Here is a 20,866-nt window from a genome sequence, read left to right as displayed (position 1 = left end):
CGGATGGCCTCCATTCTCGTCACTGGCTAAGAAGAGGACGGCGCCGACCAATCGGCAAACGTTGCCTCTGGCCTCACCTCCCCTTGTCCTCCAGCCTGTCGTGGATATCTCGGCGCGTGTGTGTACATCAAGGGGGGAAGATCGTTTTAAAAATTGTGCCTCACCTGCCTCGAAGGGGGTCGAAGGTCACACTCGAGCTGCCGCTGCCACTGCCGTCGCCGTCGCCGTCGCCGTCGCCGTCGCTGTCGTCCTCGTCCTCGTCCTCGTCTAAGTCCACGTCTTCGCAGTCGAACTCGACAAATGTTTCGAACGACGACGCCCCTGAAATACCTGTCTATCTATCTTCGAGAAATTATAAATCGATAAATTTCGTTTGAAAAGTTTTTGTCAAAACAACGTTAAAACGTTCGACGGGTAGATAAGTTGGTAGATATGTAGGTAGATAGATAGGTATATATTTATGTTGTAATCAAAGAAATTTCAATTATTTACGATGTAAAAAATCCTTACTTCGTCGTGCAGTGACCGTTTATACGATCCTGGAAATATAATCTGCAATTTCATAAAGGATCAGAATACCGAGGTCGTCTGTTCGTTCGTTCGCCACTATTTCGCAAACCGAGATCGTATTATTTTCTTGCGACACGCGCCTAACGGACGTATGCAAAGTAGCGTATGAATAGGCATTGCTCCTCGTAATAACGAGGAATGAAAGATACTTTTCTAACTCGACTCACATTGTTTTTTTCATCCTCGATACTGACTCGCGACTCGGACGACCTTTTCGAAAAGTTCATGGTAGTAGCGATTTAATCCCGTTACTATTATTCCAAGATCGAAACTACCTTTCATAAGATTCGAACGCGTAAAACAAAACGATTTCTGCGTGAAAGCACGATCTTCGTCTCTCTGTGTCTCATAATCGAGACATCGAGGTCGACTCTGTGCTATCCACGATCGTGGATTAAGGACGTAAGGTAGGATTATTTTTGCAATCGCAATCCGAATAACTCTTGCGAGCGTGTAAAACAAAAAGCTGAGACATTAATGAGACACGTTCGATCTCTCTCTCTCTCTCTCTCTCTCTCTCTCTCTCTCTCTTTTTCTCACTATCTCTCACTCTCCCTCTCTCTCTCTCTCTCTCTCTATCTCTCTCTTTCTTCTCATCTTGGTGCGAAATAAGCGCGAGGATCGACTGATCCAACGAGACTTTGAACAAGCGCGGCGTATCGAAGTATTACAACAGTGCAGCGTTAGCGTTTGTCCTGACTTTAAATGTCAGCTGCACGTAACGTCTATTACCCCATCCACAATGCGAGCAACGCTAATTCGTTTGTCGCTTGCCGTTCAACGCGCGTCGAACGGTAAACGATAGATAGGTAGGTATATGTATTTTCTGTCAGCTGGGAATTACGTTCGCGTCTAATACGATATAATCGACTAGAAATACATACATACATATATACATATATACATACGTACGTACATACATATGTGAAATTTCGACGACGATATAACAGAATATAATCAAATCGTGAACGAAGGGTTGCCTATCTTTGGATCCACCCATTCCTCGCGCATCGTTATCTTCGAAAATAGAAACAAAATTACATAATTGATTCGTCAGCGGAAAGAATGATTCTTTGGTTTCATTACTCGATGACTACCCAATTATTAGAGACGTATATCCACACAAAGATAAACATTATTATAGATACGTACGAATACAGCGTTCGTTCCCATTTTATAAAAGGACAAAAGAATGTTCCTAAGAGATGAGAATACAAAGGTACTTTACAAAAAGCGTTATATTATATCCACTATCGATGGAAGAATTCAATCGATTCTCGATTAGAAGATGCCGACTTTCTTTTTTATTCATCGTCTATATCGAATTAGCAATGCCCGTCGGTCGGTTGTCACTAAGAAAGGCGAGCGTGAAATCAAAGTTCGCGCGCTCGTCAAATCGATCCTTTTCGATCTTTCAGATCGTCGATGATCGAGAATACACGATGCGAGATCGCGTATAAACGTTAATAATAATAATGATGATGATGAGGATGATGATGATAATTATAATAATAATAATAATAATAATAATAATAATAATAATAATAATAATAATAATAATAATAATAATAATAATAATGATAATAATGATAATACAAACGCGCATGCGTATCTATATACATATACGTATACATATGTATATATGCGTATACGCTCGAGAAAACGTCTCTTGGAGATGCGAGAAACGTGAAAGCATCGCGTCTCGTCGTTTTCGTGTCGGAGAGGTCGATTAACGTCGATACATCGTACGTTCAATGTGTCGACGCGCGATAACGCTCTTACGAAATTCCTAGCGCATCGACCGTCAATTGGTCCCTGTTTTACGACTTCGTTCGACAAGCCTTCCTTCTCGTAAGACCGCAATTTCTTCTCGTCCGATGGACATTCTCCTTATTTTATACTTCTTTCTATTATGAAAAACAATCATTCATAAATTATATCCCCTTGAGTTTTCCTTCTATCCACGATATGCAATAAGGTAATCAATCGTTAAAATTTAGATACATAGGATATCGTATATTTTTTAATGAGAAGAAAACTAGTAGAAAATGAAGAGAAAGAAAAAAAGAGGAAAGAAGAAGAGAAATCTTTTTTTGTCTTTTTTAATAAAATCGAATAATAGCACTATATATAACTATTCGCGAGTACGTCAAAATGATCGACTTCTTAAAGACTTTTGTCATAAATTTCTCTCCCTCTCTCTCTCTCTCTCTCTCTCTCTCTCTCTCTCTCTCTCTCTACCTCTCTTTCTCTTTCTCTTTCTCTCGGGCACGAGTCCGACATGTAATATCGAAAATTTCACTGTTCGTTGCGTAAGGCACTTACGCACGATTAATCACGCTAATTACAAGTACGAGCGTAATCGGTCTTTTACGTTTAATAGTCTCACCCGAGGGTTAACGATTTTCTTTTCTTTTCGAAAAACAACTCCCCCTTTAGGAACGCAGTCTTTCATTCTCGATAAGTATCGCTCATTAACCGATCTCCTTTTGTACCCTTTAAACGAATCCTCAAGTGCCGATTATTAATTGGCGAATTACGATTAATTACGAATCATTCGCGTCGAAACATCCTGGTAAATTAGTTGGGAGGTAAGGAGGTAACCATCGATGTAATAGAAATGAGAAAGACGAAGGGAAGTAAAACGCAACCCTATCGACATGAGAATGGCGTGTACTTACGATGATAGAGAAAATTTCTTTTCAATCCGTGAGATTCCGCGAGACGTATCGCTGAGAATCTTTCTCTAGGGAAGAAGAAGAAGAAGAAGAAGAAGAAGAAGAAGAAGAAGAAAAAGAAGAAGAGGAAGAAGAGGAAGAAGAGGAGGAGAGGAGAGAGGGGAAAGGGGAGAGGTTGAGGGCCGATTCTACTTCAAATACGAGCCACGCCTATTCTCCTCTAGCCCTTTTTCTTCTTCTCTCTCTTTCTTGCTCTCTCTCTCTCTCTCTCTCTCTCTCTCTCTCTCTCTCTCTCTCTCTCTCTCTCTCTCTCTATCTATCTATATCTATCTCTTTCTTCCGCGGTACCCGACCTTTGACCCACGGTTGTAACCTCGGCTCTCTGCGCCCGCGCACGCAAGCTATGAGCGCACATACACACGGGCGCACGCACATATGTACGCAGATACATACGCACACGAGTAGAAGAAACGAAGGCGCGCTGGGAAGGCTCTCGTAATTGAAGAATAGCGGATTTCAACGTACGTACAGTCGTGGTATATAGAGAAAGAGAGAGAGAGAGAGAGAGAAGCTGCGATTTTTTTGTCATCGTAAATAAGTTACGCGGGAAAATCCCATAAGCCGTTTGTGATGCCAGTGAACGTCCCGTCCCGTTGAAACTCATACCGGTAACGTGACACGTTCCTATATCTCTCAGTCTCTCTTTCTATGGGATCGCTATAAACGATAAAACAATCGTATCGTTCAACTCGAATTCTTTCCTATAACATCTTACGAGGCTCGCCTCGAAACGTTCGTAAGGTCGATCGAAGGAACGATCGAAGTTAAGCGCGTCAGAAAACTTTCCATAATCGTAATTATCAGCCAGTCGTCCTCGTTCTTAGAATCATTCTAAGTAAACAAGTGAGTAGTTACTAGCTCGGGTTCTCCTCTCGTGAAAGAAAATGGCGCCGGGGCATTGCCATATAAAACGACGACGACATTCTTTAACATTCTCAAGCACGTGACAATGGGGTACTTTTATGGGGAGAGAAAGGAAGAGGGGTTATAACGGACGATTGAAATTCATGTAAAACGACGATCGAATCCTCCGACATGTTTTGCTCAACGATCGAAATGAGAGTTTCCATTTCTCTTTCCCTCTCTTCCTACCTCTTTCTCTCTCTCTCTCTCTCTCTCTCTCTCTCTCTCTTTCTCTCTTTCATTCGAATTTACGAATGACGTGCAAAAGTATACGATACAACTGTGCGTTTTATTACGAGCTAAATCGTCGACTGACTCGACGAAAGTAATCTCTGACGTGACCGTCGACGAGGTCGCTGCTGTTCACCCACCCCCGTTTCACACCGCGAAAATTAGCTTATTAAAATAACAATTACGGAATACCGTCCAGGCATTGTACGCTGTGTCAAAGGTTAAGCACCAGTCGTTGTAACTTAACGGGGATACGTGCTATACACATAGATACTTACGTGTATACATGCATACGTATATACACTCAAACATACGTAACTAAGTACACTTAGAGTAACTCCCGAGTTTCCCTTCTTAACGCTCGTATACGAAAGAAATTTTTTGACAAATTTTCAAGCCAGCCGAGAAGCTTCCGGTAAAAAGTAAAAAAGGAAATAGAGAAAAAAGAAACGAAGCTTCGATCTAAACTCTTGAATAATGACGATCGGATCGATAATTAAGACGCAAGGATTCCAACGATTTGCGAAACGTCAAGGTGCAGGTATAAAGAAGAATAAATAGGAAGAAAAACTGATAAATCTTCGAAGATCCCGACCATAAAGGAGGCATAATTTAAATAGAAACCGCTTTAAAGAGGCACTCGAGGCGATCCACCGAGAATTCCGCGCGATCGTGGAATTAATTGTCAAGGCTCGTTGAAATTCCAACATTGTCTAAAGCTGCGTTAAGCGTATACTTTTAACGCGTCTTAAGGATCTCTGAAACAACAAGAAAGAGAAAGAGAAAGAAAGAGAGAAGAAAATACGAGTAAAGTGGAACGATAAACCGCGCGAGAGAGAAAAATAAAAGGACGGAATGTCGTTTCCGAGTTAAAATAAGTAAACTCTTTCTGTTTGTCCATTCATTTCGTTTTTCCTTTTTTCTCTTCTTCTTCTTCTTTTTTCTTACTTTTTCGTTTCTTTTTTTTCCTTTCTTTTCCTTTTTTTTTATCTTTTTTTCCTTGTCGTCGCACGTTGAAAGGGTGTAGCACGGTAGTAGCTTTGAAAAGCGCTCTTTAAAAGAGATCGAGAGGTGTTAAAGGGCGCTAAGGAGGGCGTGTCTCTTCGGCCAATAAAGAAATACGAGATACAGTCTTTCTAAGTGACTCTCGGTGTTCAACGCGGTAACCCTCGCTAATTTTCCGCCATAAAGGCAACGTTTCGCGTATTGGAATAAATAAGCAAGGTGGACGTTAGCCGACAGTGGACGCCGTTTACATCGGCATCGAGGTGCAAAGTGGGGCTCGGCATACTACGTCAGTACCAAAGGCGACAACGTCGAGTCGCAAATTTGCACGCCGCCCACGTACATAATACACACATATGTTTATACATATAGACATGACATATAAAAAGATATATAATTCGTTTTGCACGCGTTAACGCGTTACCCGCGTCATCCCTTATATTGGATACGTCGACGTATTCTCGAGCGAAGAGCTTGAACGGATCGATTCAAAACGTGCCGCTATTTATTTTCCATGTAATCAGATTATATCAAGAACGTTTCTCTTTGAGAAGATATTCCTTTGATATTATCATCGATAACGAGAGTGAACGTCCGAGATATCGGTGAACGTCTCTGGTCCTCATGATCTTCTTGAATTAAAACCATGCGTGCTTTTGGAATTCTTCGCGATGGGTTCCTCCTTTGAAAATCTCTACAAAAGGTTAACATTTTTATATCGCACGTTGACAGTCCATAAACGTGCTCGTAATCCTGAAAAAGAAGAGAACTCCCTCTTTTATCTTTCCTTTTTCAACTATAGAACGACGCGTTCGGCCCCGGAAAGGAGCGTGAACCCTCATGGGGTTAGTCCGTGTCCCATGAAAAAGATCGAAAGAGAGAGAGAGAGAGGGAGAAAGAAAGGGAAAGAGAGAGAGAGACAGAAAGAGCAGGGCAGAGGCACCGCTTCGACCACTTTCAGATATGATCGTCGTAAAGTAAATTACCGGCGCGCAAAAGCCGCGTGGGAGTAAATTACGAGAATAAATAAGGCGTAAACGGCGTGGAAGGGAACTTTGAACCTCTTTAAGCCTAGGAACCTGGAGTGTGGGCGCTGCCGAGTTTTAGATACAACGAGACAGACGCGGGAACGCATAGATATCGAGCGACAGGGCCGTATCGTTTCAATCGTTGTCAATTTCAGAGAAAACATCGAAAGATATAAAATATGTTAAAAATCGTTTCTCGATGGTCGACGCATCAAGCGGATAAAAAAAGAGCGAATATCTCGAAACTTTATCGTCTCGAATTCGACACGTGAATTCATCGTATAAAACCGATCGTTTAAATAGCTTAAAAATCAATAGTCGATCTGTCTTTCCATTAAATTACCATTTCGAAAGAAAAAAAAAGATACAAGCCGTCACGAGTACTCATACCGATTATAGTTTCTCCGATTTTAATCCTTGAAAATATTCGAAACGCGCCACTCATTCGATATTCGACCGCGAGAAAATTTCTTAACGTACTCGTTAAAGCCTCTATATCTTCCCTAAGAGCCGTATAGAGAGAAAGAGAGAGAAAACTATCGAAGAGCGTTTCGCCATTTCTGGACGCACGTACAAGGGAGCTACTTCTTTTTAATCCTTCGAAGAAAAAGAGAAGGAAGAAAAGAAAAGTCGTACGTTCCTGAAACCGCAGGAAACACTCCCCACAATATCTAATCTCTAATGACGCATGATCTTTTGAACATTGCCGCCGCCCCTGTTGCGTCTAAGAAACGGGCCGATTTGCCGAGTTGATACTTCGGCGTAATCCGAAGATCCGCGCCGGATGAGAGAACGTCTGGAATCAGAATGGAGAGAATTCGAGAGAAGGAGAGGTAGATCTGGAAGGTTTAAATGAGGGAGAGAAAAAGAGAGAGAGAAGAAAAGAGGGAGAAAAGGCAAGCGATAGTAGGGATTCACCGAGTCGTCCTCCAAGGTGTCGGCAAACAGGGCCGTTCGACGAGTGGTTCGACTCCGGTGGTCCACGACGGTAATGCCTTAGTTTCCATGCAAACTGGCCGTACGCCTCCATACCTTACGCATAACCGGATATTAACATGGGAAGTGGCCCATGAGAGTCTCCGACTCGTCGTTGTCCTCTTCCTTACCAGCCACCTTCTCCTCCTCTCTCTCTTTTGCTTCTTCCTCTTCTTCCTCTTCCCCTTCTTCTTCTTCTTCTTCTTCTTCTTCTCTCCTCTCATCTTTATCCCCACCTACCCTACTGACTCTTTTGCACGATGCTCCTCCTTTTTCTGTCTCTCTTTTTTTATCCATTTACATGTAGGTACTTACATATATATTCATATGTATACTATATCAGTCTTCTTTATTTTACTTTAAAAATATTAAAAGTAAAAGAGCATCAGAAATTTGTACTCCTCGTATAAACATTCCCATTGAGCAACACCGTCGATCGATAATTACAAGAGTTATACTTTTATTAGATGATCTTTCGGATCGTTATTCCAGTTATCGCTCGGTAATAATCTCTAGAGATCAGCTAAATTCCATTACGGAGGAATAATACTCGATATATAACATCGAAACATCGTATCGTGAGAGAGATCGATACCACTCTCGACAAATTGCAGGATCGTTCAGATCTCTCCTCGGATAGAATCACGATCGAAATCGATTTGTTTCGGTCAAGTTCTCATCTTCCAGATGCTGATCTAGATCCTGCACGTTCCTCTTCACGGGTCTCGTTCCTTTCCTGGTCGCACACCGATATCGCGCTTGTCTACTACGTGCAGAAAGGTGATCGGCAGGTTGCCTCGATCATACGTCAGAGACAAACGACGATCACGTAACAAGATGGCGTCATGCTTCTCGAGGAATCACGCCAGTTAGCGAGGATCATCTCCTCTCCGACACCTCCGTCGTACACTCCGTTCGAGTCGAGAGCCACTTGTTTCGAACTGTTCTTCTTGTTTGTTCTTTTTTTTTCTTTCTTTTTCCCAACGATTAATAAAAACAGAAAGAAAGAGAGAGAAAGAAAAAGAGAATCTTAAAAAAAAGTCAATGAAAAAAATACTTCGTAAAAAGTTAGTATAAAAAGTTACACAGTTTCGAAGGTCCCAAAGATGAATTACGTTGGCAGGATTACGTTAAAACGCTATTACAAATACGTACTTTCGATCGCGTGCATCTTCTCCGAAGGTAACACGGACTTGACAAGAACTTGGAGTTCTCTATGTAATCGAGTAGAAGACAGCTACACAATCCTTTTAACGATGGTCACGGCATTTCTTACGCCACCGTTTCTGCGGTAACTCTCATTAACGGACTTTACCTTCTAAACAAACCGTGCTTTACGCAATCCATCCAACCATCCATCCATCCATCCATCCATCCATCCATCCATCCACAGGTGAATCTACATTTCATCGACGTGACACGTTCTATGTAATTCTGGGCATTAATTTTCATCTCGTCTCTCCTTTTTTTTCTATATATTTTTTTTTCTCTTCATCGTCATCATCATCATATTCTTCTGCCTCTTCTTCTTCTTCTTCTTCTTCTTCCTCTTTTTCTTCTTTTTCTTCTTCCTCGACATATTTCTCGTTAACTCGCAAAGTGGACGTTCCTCGATAGTAAAAGAAAACAAATCGAGTAACGTCTAAAAACGAAGCGATTCCATGCGAATGCATAGAGTTTTCCTTTATGCACCGACTGTACTCTCGCGAGGATCAACGTAATAATGTCGTTCCAACGACGGTTCGAACTACTAGCACGATCGGTCACGTACCCAAGGAAAATAGCTCGGTGAACGAGCGACTCGCGGCTGGCCGACACCTCTTGCTCCCGCTAAGTAGCCCATCTTGGATTTAGAACGGCACCGTGATTCTAGGTTCGGCGTTGAAATCGCTCCGACTCGACGTTCTCTCGCAGCGCAATTCGCACGATCCTTGCTTTATCTCTCTCTTTCTCTCTTTCTCTCTCTTTCTCTCCGGAGGCTTTTCTTTTTTTTGCAACGTGACTCGCCTAACTTTTCCAACGTTCGAGAAATAGAAGGGAAAGACGTTACGATCCAAGTGTCTAACTCTAAGCTCTCCCACGATGAACGAAAAGCGCGTTTGGTATCGTTTACCGTAATCTCTCACCGATCTACGAAGATATCCTTCGTCTAAGTATAGGACTAAAGGCTAAAGAAGATGCACCTGTTGTATTCGTGGTGCACGAAACGAGCGTGTCTTCGATGAGATTATTCGAGCGTATGTAAGTAGGTACATACCACGCGTAACGCCGCATGTCCGTAGTTTGCGACAGTTATTAGTCAGGATTATCCTTAGCGGGGAAAGGAGCACGGGAAACTTCGTGTGACTTTGCTGTATTTTGACGTGGGGCTCATCTCGAAATTAATCGGCGCGCCTTCCGTGCCACCGGGATTACGATTTATCTGCATTATCCTGATACAACGTACGAACGAATGAATCCGAACGAATCTTGTGCCGTCTCTCTTTTTCTACCCCACGCCTCCTTCCCCTTCTCCGAGAATTAAGATTTCCGCGAGCACTGCTCGTGGGGGTAAGAGGACCGTTAGATCCCGCCTGTATTACCTACGTGTAATACGTTTCTACGTGCTTCGCACGAACCGAGAGATTCACGAGTGAACGTTCCGCGTGACCGTAACGCGTTCTCCCTTTTCCTTTTAATTTTGCAACCTTTGTTATCTTCTCTTTTTCCTTATCCACTGTTGAAACTTTCAAACGACTTCGTCGAAATTCGATAAGGAACAGATGATTCCAAGCAAAATCTTACGAGTACCTACCTTGCCTATCTCTTCGTAGTTTCACGTTTAATACTTGCTGGCGTATTGCCGACTCGACGACGACGACGACGACTATGACGACTACGACAACGACGAGTACTAAAGAGATGTTGGCGATGCGTATAACGGGTAACGTGATTAGCTGCTGGTTTCCTCGACGGCGCGAGAAACATGGACCACCCCCATGAAAGCTCCAACAGCTCGTACTACACGTCCGTAGAGACGAGAATCATACAAGCGGCACGTATCGCTGACTCGAGAATACATAACGTTGCTTATATTACGACTGCTGCACTGTCGTACACTCGTTGTACGTCATACGTGCTCTCTCCTATCACATTCCTCTCTTTCTCTCTTTCTTCTTCTCTTTTTCTTTCTCTTTCTTTTATTTTACAATTTATCTCGCGCTTTGACTCATTCACAAACGACGTAAATCTATTATTACACGAATAAAGATAATCAACGTAAACTCGAATGTAGAGTAAACGAATCAACTCGATCGTCCTTTGAGTATTGTAAACTACCGGATTAACTATCGTCTGGAACTATCCTTTGTAATTCTCGAAATAAATCGTCCGCAGTCTAGGTCAGGTCCAGGTAAAACGGGTACCTATGCGAGGATGAAACGAGTTATTAGATCTACGGGAAGATCTGAAAGTAAGACCTCAAAAGCGACAATAAGGATTATGCGCACGGTTTGTGTACGCTTGCCCGTGTCTCTGTCGCAAATGCGAATTAATGAGCCGCATACGTCATACTGGAACATTACGGGTGATCTAAACCCGATAAAGCAGCGAGTATATCTTGTCTCCTGCATATACACATACACACGCATAGAAAGAGAGAGAGAGAGAGAGAGAGACACTGTAGGAATGGTCCACAATAAAGTTCCAGCGATACGACCAGCTACACTATGGCGACCTTAATTTATAATACTCCTCATAAGAACTCGTTATATTTTCATCTATAATATTTCGAGAAAAGAGAACGAGCATATCTGTATTTTATTACCCTCTCTTTTCAAATAATAAACTGAATGATAAACTGTCAAGTGGTTGTTAATATTTTTCAAATTATTTTACACATACAGATTTTATATATACATGTGTGTGTAGGTGTACGAATTAGAACATTAGATATATTTATTCATTACGATTATCTGAGAAATCTTCTTTTAAATTAAAAATCAAATTCGATCTCGATCCGAGATCCATCATCAATCATCGCTCCTTTACGTTATTTCTCTTCGCCACTTTACAACCCTTATATCTTTTCTACTTTACGATTTATTTCTTATATAACGGGAGACACTTCTTCGACCAGCTGTAACTCGAAAAAGAAAAAAAAACGGATTCCTTTATCAACATCGTAGACAAAGAATTATCTTTGAAAAGTAAAGAAAAGAGGACCGCTAAACCGCTTTACATTTTTCCTAATTATCGTGTATAATAAATCACCGTTGCACCGACAAGCGTATTTACGCAAATAGCATGGGGAATTCTATGTTACTAGGAACAATTTCTCGTCTCGTAAATCTAAAGATTCTTTTTTCTCTCTCCGTAATATATCTATGTATGTAACACGAAAGCGACAGAAGCAAATAAGTCTTCCGCAAAATTTGAAGAACGGTTCAGACTCCTTTTGATAATTTTCGGACACCGAGTAGGTCGGGACGAGGGTAAAGTTACGACTAGCAGTCTGAGACCACCCACGGCTAGAATCGATCAACAAGTGATACCCTTGAAGAGGAGTGGGGAGGTAGAGGGAGGGAAGGGGGAGCTGTAAAGGACAGAGATAAAGAAGAATCACAGGTGTAGCCTAACTGTATGGCTAGAACTTTAGAAACACTTCTATTTGCTATAAGATTCTTTCCGTTTACTTTTTTCGTCTGTTTATCCCTCTGTCTATCCTCATATTTGTTTTCTAACTGTCTCTATCTATCTCTTTCTCTATCTGTATATGTGTGTGTGTGTGTGTGTGTATTTGTAAAATAAAAAGAACTTATCACAGAAAAGAAACGATTTTAAATAGAAAATATCGCGTGGGATGAATAATAAATACATAAAATAAATGCAATGAAACTCGTAACGAAAGATCATCATCTACATCGTCCTTAAATTGAAATTTATTTTCTTTTCGTTTAAATTCTTGCGGTCGCGACCGGGCACGTTCAATGGGGGATCTCTCTTTTTCTCTCTTTTTGTCTATCTATCTCTCTTTTTTCTCTCTTTCTCTTTTTTTACACGATGACACGAGATCGCGAGCAAACAAACGAACAAATGAACGAACGGACGAACGAACGAAAGAACGAAAGAACGACAAATACCCGGATTACCGTATACGTATATACGTTTACCTAAATGGCGGGCAATTAGAAAGACGGTAATGAAAGTGCCAGTCGAATCGCGCAGTTTCGCCGCTCGGCCAATAAAGTTGGTGCTTTACGGTTACGCGAAGTCGGAGACTGAGGCTCCTCACCTAAATTTCCAACGGGTAGCATTAAATTCGTGACGCGCCGGCGGTCGTAGGGTGAACACAAGCGAGAGAAGGAGAGAGAAAGGGAGCGAGAGAAAGAGAGAAAGAGAGGGAGAGAGAAATAGCCCATGCGACCGGCCTCCCACAAGAGGGCGCACCCCCTCCGGTTAACTGGATACTTATTAATTAAGGATAATTGCTAGAATTTACGATATCGCTGTCTTATTCGCAGACCCCGTGCGCCGCGGGAATGAACAGAGAGAGAGAGAGAGAGAGAGAGAGAGAGAGAGAGAGAGAGAGAGAGAGACCAGTCGAGTCATCCTCACCGTTCGAAATTCTCAAACTTAAGAGGCTCTCGTTTCCTATGGTTTTTCCTATGGGTCTTTGAAAATATTTTCGATCTTTGTCGAAATTCTTTACTTTATATGACACTTTTCTTTATTAAAATCTCTAAAATTCTTTATTAAAATCTTTTTCTTATTATCTTGAACAAATAAGATAAGACTTTAATATTATTAATTACTCGTTTAATGGTTTAATGATAGGTTTCGTTTAAGGTATAATCGAAACATTATTGTTTTGTTTTCTGATCGATATATCGTTTGATTATCGATATGATCACGAATACCATCGTTCGTACACGTTACCACGATACTAATCGATATACGATACAAATTGGATATAGGTGTCGAATCCAACCGATATCGAATTATTTCGAGCTGTCAGAATGTTATCGTTTATGGTTGGATATCGTTTCTGTCTTTCACTGATCATCTAACAAGCGACACGCGCGAACGTTCTTATCAATCTTCTTCGTTTATACGAGAAATCACAAGGAGAAATTGTAAGTGAGTTTAATTTTATTATAGGGCACCAACTCGAGAATAAGTTTCATTGATATTTTTCTTAAAATCAAAACAGCGCCCGAGTCATGTCCGAGAGAAAGCAACGAACCAAAGATTTAGAACGTAAATTAGAACTCAAGATCGAAAAAGAATGGCAACGTTTGGTAGCGGCGCAACAAGAATTGAGAGAGAAACGAGAGGAATTGAAAATCCTTCAAATCCGAGTTAATAATCGCAACGCCGACGTTAATCAAAACTCCAAAGCATTGAGACAACAACGTGATTAGAATGATTCTAAATAGTCACACTGAAACTTCAAGCTTGATGAGCACACGTCAACGATCGGGGTAAAATGTTTATATTTTTGCGTATAAAATTATTGTAATAATCCTAATGAAATACATGTTAAGCAATATAATTTTTTTTTGTCGATCGTCAAAATAGAAAAAATGTACCTAATACATAAGTACTATCTTGAAAAAAAAATCTTTGCGTAGAGATAATAATAGGTTGTTCCCTGATTGTCCCCTGATAAACTTGCAGACGAAAAAGACAAGGTCGGGCGAAATCACAGCTAGGATTGTCAATGTATAGAAAACTACAGAAGAAAACTAGGAATCGAAAAGATATGGAGGCATAAACTGGCTTTACCATTTAGCGCGATTAACACCCGTCGTCGTTTCTTCGGTGACAATACACTCGACCTACCTGATTCTCCGACGTCGTTAACAAAAAAAAAAATCTCCATTTGGGTGGATTCGAGGGAATTACCACTAATTTTCGGTTCATCTGAAATTCACAAGAACGAAAGACGGCGACTAATGGCCGTAAAAGTAAAGTCTTCGTAGACATTCCTCTTACGCCTTCCTCCGGTTGCTGTAAAGAAAAGAAAAAAGAAAAAAAAAGAAAAAGAAAAGAAAAGAAACGACAAGTCCGGGACACTCAAACGTGGCTCATTGAAATTCAAATGTCAATCTTAAGAGTGCGAGCATATATACTAACGAGACGAACGGCGAGAGAGAGAGAGAGAGAGAGAGAGAGAGAGAGAGAGAGAGAAGAACGTAGAGACCATGAATGCAGAGTGCTTTTTGTGTCACGATGTCGAAAACGAACGACGAATCGCGCCCATATTTGCTCTTGAATTCTGTTGCTCGAGAAACTTAAGAAATCCGTGAGTAGAGTACGTCTCGATCGTTTAAAACGTCGTGTTTTAATAACTACCCTTCGAAGTGTCAGGTGAGTTTTTCGTGTTTTCTCCAACAAGAATGATTTTTACAGAAAGATGCTTACTAAACCGTAGAATAATCGGTATCGGTAAAGAAAGTAACGCATAAAGTAAATTCCTTGAGAAAACCTTTTGCTTATAGCCCGTGCGTATACCTCGTGCGAATAATAAAGCGAGCGGCGTAATATTTCAAGATGGCGGGCGCGGTAGGTACTCGGTAGATGGCACAGCTCGATATTATTTAGCGTCCCGGGGTCGCACCCACTTAACCCCATCTCCTGGCCGCGAGGCCGTGCGCAAAAAAGGGCGTCCACAAAGACAGAGAATAAGTTACCTTAGACGAAAGGACGCGCCTTAGCTTCGCGTTCTCATCCTCTTTCTACCTCTCTTCCTCCTCCTCCTCCTCCCCCCCCTCTTCCTCTTCTTCTTCTTCTTCTTCTTCATTTTCTTCTTCGTCCTTCTCTTCTTTTTCCCTTACTTCTTCTCTTTCTTCTTCCCTTTCTTCTTCTTCGTCTTACTTCTTATTTTCATTCTCCTATTTGTCCTTAGTACCATCGGTGACACAGGAAACTGGCTTGTACCCTAAATCACTCCACTTGTATATATTCGTAAAATCGTAAAAACTTGAACATTTTTTCTATAATCGATATTGTATCTATCTTTAACGTTAACACGTGTCTATTTTTTATTATATAAATTAAAAAAAAATCTATATGTAGATGTATTTGCAAAAGTAAGCTCATCATCAACTTGGTTGGGCCATTCTAATCTCGGAAAGAAGCTAAAAAACGCGTTCTTACGAACCTTTTTTCTTCTTCTTTTTTTCTTTCCATTCTTTTTTCTTTTCAAGACCACGATTAGTACACTCGTGCGCGAGTGTATTATTTTTGTCTACGACATAATGATGGCCATCGTAGATATTTTATACGACCCATGCAAATATCCTCTATAAAATTTGGCAAATCGCACGAGTATCAGCGCCGCAATCGGGTTCTTCACGACGATGAATAATAGGTTTACAAGCATTTTGGCGAAACCAGTCGTCCATTCTTTATTGAACAACGTCGCTTTAAAACCGATTTGAAAGCCTTATAACTCATTCCATATTTTCTTCCTTCTCTTTCTCTCTTTCTCTCTTTCTATTCTACGATGTACTGACACAATTGGTCAATTGAAAAAGACTGATGGAAATTTTATATGAAATTCACGAACGAGGATCAGATCTCATTAGTTCACGCCTACTCAAATATCAAGAAGTTGCTCACGAGGCTATGTAAAATAACAACGGATTCGTGAATGACCTTTCATTTAAACGACCTCCATCGAATCTCTTCCTCCTCCCCTCACTCTCTCTCTCTCTCTCTATCTATCTATCTTACGAATTAACTTCTTCCTCGATGTTAATCAATCGATTGTTACACCTTCACATCGCACATTCTGTAAAATAAAATTTTGTTCGCAAAAATAAACACAAGAAATAAATCTTCTTCGACTTTCGATAATAAACCGATGTCGTAAAAAAGGAAAAAAAAGGACACGGGGAAAAAAAGAAAGATAGAAGAAAGAAACTTATTCTTGCGATGGAACGTAAAAAAAAAGAAAAGAAAAAGAAAAAAGTAAAAGAAGAGAGAGAGAGAGAAAGAGAGAGAGAAAAAAAGAAGAAAAAGTTAAAGGACGTAAACATAAAAGAGAAAAAAATTATCGGGAGTCCCCGGAAAACGTTCCTCTAGGTATAGGAAGTTTCGCTTTTGCGAGACATTACCAAAGTCTTGTCCTCGTCGCTGGAATGATCGTTTCTTCGACGTAGCCAATTAGCGTAGTAGTCGATGCAGACGAGATGAGGGAAAGAGAGAGAGAGAGAGAGAGAGAGAGAGCAAGAGAAAGAGAGAAAGAAAGAGAAAGAAAGAGAAAGAGAGAAAGAGAAAGAGAAAGAGAGACTCGTCCCTTTCTTCATCTCGTTCCACGTCCAACCTAACAGGAAGGTACCGCGTGTGTCCCGAGCTCGCACACCGTATATATACGTGAGCGCAGGGTCAAGCGCTCGTAAACGTCACGCGAGAGACGTTCGACTCGAGGCCGAGTACCTATAGAGGCGCAACCAAGGAAAAGAGCGAGAAAGATAAAGAGAAAGAGAGAAAGAGAGAGAGAGAGAAGGAGGATACACTCGCGCATCTATGAAAAACGTATTATGAATTTCCCGGCGGCCAATCGGAGGCAACCGAACGGACGCTTGCTCGCTGTCTGACCCCGGACTGTCAACCCGGACTGACCTCCCTTCTCTCCTTCGCTCTCACGCTGCTCTCGGTTGCTTGCCTCGGCTGCTCACCTCGGCTGCTAGCCAAGCCCACAGGCCACAGGTGTAGTAAACCTCTTTACCTCACGCACTCGCGCGTAATGGCCCCGCTCTTACGCCCGTGCCGCCGCATCTGCCAAGCTCTTCTTCTTCTTCTTCTATTCCTCCTCCTCCTCATCCTCCTTCTTCTTCTCCTTCTTCTTCTTCTTCTTCTTCTTCTTCTTCTTCTTCTTCTTCTTCTTCTTCTTCTTCTTCTTCTTCTTCTTCTTCTTCTTGTTCTTCTTGTTCTTCTTCATAGTGTCTTTTACCCTCCCTTTCCTTTCCTTCCCTCTTCTTTTCTTCTATCCTTCTTTATCTTTCTGTTCTTTCTGTTGTTTAGCTTCATCTCTTTTCATCTTTTATCTTGACTACCCACGTAGAATGCTACCACATTACCAACATTCGTCAGAAAAGAACTTTGCTACTTTTCGAAAACTTTGATTCAAGAGAATGATTCAACTGGATTTTAACTGAAATCACGAATAAGAGTTCTATTGCACTTTCATTACATTTTGGTAAAAAAATTAAATTACAAGTAAAGTATCTGTCATTTTACGATCCCTATCGATCGATTCTAGTACACACGGATTTCAGATATTCCGTCAGAAGGCTTATCTAATGTTGAAGTATAAGAAGTAACACGAGAAGTTTGAAACTTATGAAAGAAAGATATAAAACACGGTTTAGAAGCTTTTTCTTTTTTCTTTTTTCTTGCTTCATTGTAACGAATACTATAAAATATCTATATATCATTGAAGCCTTTAACTATTCTATCGTGTTGTTCCAATAGAATAATGATCTATAAGGTATAAGTAAAATTCATTACAAATTGTCGTATACGATCTAATTTAAAAATCGTTTCTTTCAAAAATGTGCTCCTCTAGAACCCTTCATTCGAGAAATTTCTATTCAATTATTATCGATCGCAAGAAACAACATTATACACACATATATAAAGACATCTTCTTCGTTTCGATTCTCAGCAACACTTCGTCAACCATTTATTCATTACATTAAACACGTTCATAAATTCTCCAAATTTCTTATCGTCGAATATAATCTGCAAATAGCAACAACATTCGTATACACTATCGCAATCTAAATCTCAAGATCAACGTATTATTTTAATCTCAAATACTAATGACTGAAAACGAACGTACGACGTACGCCAAGAACATAGTTCTTTTCGAGTCACCTGCGTCACGATCGTCCCAGCAAGGTACGGCAGATTAATAGCCGCCATCCCGATTTATTGGTCAATTTATGATTCGAATTCGGCGTGCCGTAGTCACGGAATACGACATAAAAATCTACTCTTTCTAAGATATAGTCTTATATTCTTGGCTTGGACGACCACCATTCACGTAAGGGGGCCTTCGCCCCGTCAATGAACAACTAACCGGTCTTCCTTCTCTTCCGGGCTCTCTCTTTCTCTCTAGCTCTCTCTTTCTCTCTCTCTCTCTCTCTCTCTCTCTCTTTCTTTTTCTTTTTCTTTTTCTCTTTTCTCAAACGGACAGTCGGTCTTCTGTTTCGAAGGAGGGACTTTATTAATTTACGACGAGACGGTGACTTTGACGATCCACTGTACGGTGTCTCCGAGATTTACGTAACGCACTAAAAAGATGACGCGAGTGAAGAAAAAGAGAGAGAGAGAGAGAGAGGAAGGAGAAGAATAGTCCGCTATATGATCAAGATGGTACCGGTGGGAGATAGCGAAATACGGTCCTCAAACGAATATCTCAGGGATTCACGACCACGTAAGATCGAACGGTTTTCTCTCAGCTCGAGGCGAAAAAGAAAAAAGTTCGTCTCTCTCTCTCTCTCTCTCTCTCTCTCTTTCTCTTTTTCTTTCTCTCTCATCTCTGAGGACTGTTTAGAGATTACACGACATCGAATGACCTCGAGACAGCACCTATTTTTCGTCGTACGACACTTTGAACTTCTACGGATTTCTCTTCTTTCGCGGTACAATAAAAAAGAGAAAGAGAAAGAACGATTGTTGGCGAAGAAGAAGAAGAAGAAGAGTATAAAATTCGTAAGGATTCACAAGTGAGGTGGTTAATAAGTTCATGAAGTGTAAAGGAAAAAGCGTAACATATCAGCAAACAGTTCGAAAAGGGTTATCGTCCAAAATTTAAAAGATAGTACATACCTAACTCAAGAAGAAGATAGCAAAATGTCGAAATGATTGAACGATTGAAAGATTCGTATTAAACGAACAAAATAATTAATGATTCATGAACGATTGTTCATAGTAATTTTCTTCTCTCTCTTTCTTTCTTCTCTCTCTCTCTCTCTCTCTCTCTCTCTCTCTCTCTCTCTCTCTCTACCTGTTATAATAATACAGAATAGATTGTGCACGTTATTGGTGCTTCATTTTCTTTTTTTTGATCATTTTTGTCTGACAAACTTTCTGATGGAGACCTCACGGAAAGAGCAAAATACCTGATACCTGGCACCAGAGGAATCTTGTAACGTGATTAGCAGTATCGCGTCTTCGACGATTCTCAAGAGTCATTGTACAACGCATTCCGTATCACGAGTACCTCAAAACGAGTTACGTGCCCGTCGTTCTACACCATGTTTTTTTTCCCTTTCTTTTCTTTCTTTCTTTTCTTTTTTCTTTTATCCTTTTTTTATTTTCTTTTCTTAACTCATACGACCAACGTAAGCTGACCCTCGGAAAGCTGAATCAGGCAGGAAATCACGAGAGCTTGTTGGGTGGACGTCGAGTGGTCTCTCTTATTCGTCCCACCTAAGTCAACAAGTGGACTCGGAGGCATTTTAACCATCACGGGTTTACAGGTAGGTACTCGCGTGAACATACACAGGTGCACGCGTATAAAAGAAGGAATCGAGAGGGACGTCGTAAATCCTCTTACTTCCCACCCCTTACCTTGAAACTCGTTGGAAATGATCGAGAAATCATCTTATATGTATCTTCAGATCTATCGATATCTATCTCTCTCTTTTTTCCTTTTATTCTTTCTTTATTTCTCCCTCAAGTCCATCATAGATATCAAAATCGCCATTAATGTCTCTTTCTCGTAACGTGAAAGCGTCGCAAATTTTAATAATCGAGAAATCCAATCCATCTACCTTATAACGTAAGATTCGAATCGTAGAGATCAAAGGAATATATTGATTTACTCTCCCAAAGAGAGTGGAAATACGCCAAGCGAGAAACTTCAAGATTCTGTGACAGTTATGTCAAGTGAGAGTTTCTCGCGTCCGTATCGAATGCAAGAGACGCGACTCTTGCTCGCTATCCCAGATGAACTATTATTCGTTCTCTATCGGGTTAAGCCCCAAAGGATCATACGATGTCAGCGTGCAAAGTTCTACATTTCACACCCATTTCCTCGTGAGAGCTCGATCGTAACGTCGTTCATGCCTTTTCTTTTTTTTTCTTTTTTCCCCCCTTTTTTCTCTCTCTCTCTCTCTCTCTCTCTCTCTCTCTCTCTCTCTCTCTCTCTCTCTCTCTCGCCACGTAGGTACGTAAGAAAGTCCTTGTAATATGTATGAACTCGTGTTTGAAGAGTTCGCGTTCCAGATGGCCGTCCGCTTTCCAAGGATATTTACAAAGAGCTCGTCTTCGACCGAACGGGGCAAACATCGCACGATTTCGCGAAGTTGCGTACTTAACAAAGAGCTCTACGTTGCAACGAGGTCTCTCCTACGAATCAATACTTTCCAATAGTCTCGAGAACACTTTGGGAAGGAGTTAAATCATATACACGAATCG

At 40.9% G+C, this 20,866-nt stretch overlaps 1 long non-coding RNA gene across 1 annotated transcript; it reads left to right on the top strand.

The window, feature by feature from the left end:
• The first annotated feature begins 13,428 nt into the window (after positions 1-13,428).
• On the top strand, positions 13,429-13,982 carry LOC127068817 (uncharacterized). Its single transcript, XR_007783217.1, has 2 exons — positions 13,429-13,563; positions 13,641-13,982. It is a non-coding gene; the product is annotated as an uncharacterized LOC127068817 (long non-coding RNA).
• The last annotated feature ends 6,884 nt before the right edge of the window (positions 13,983-20,866 follow it).

The sequence above is a fragment of the Vespula vulgaris genome, chromosome 14, assembly GCF_905475345.1.
Source record: "Vespula vulgaris chromosome 14, iyVesVulg1.1, whole genome shotgun sequence".
NCBI classification, from domain to species: Eukaryota; Metazoa; Arthropoda; class Insecta; order Hymenoptera; family Vespidae; genus Vespula; species Vespula vulgaris.
This window is presented reverse-complemented; position numbering and strand designations above follow the sequence as displayed.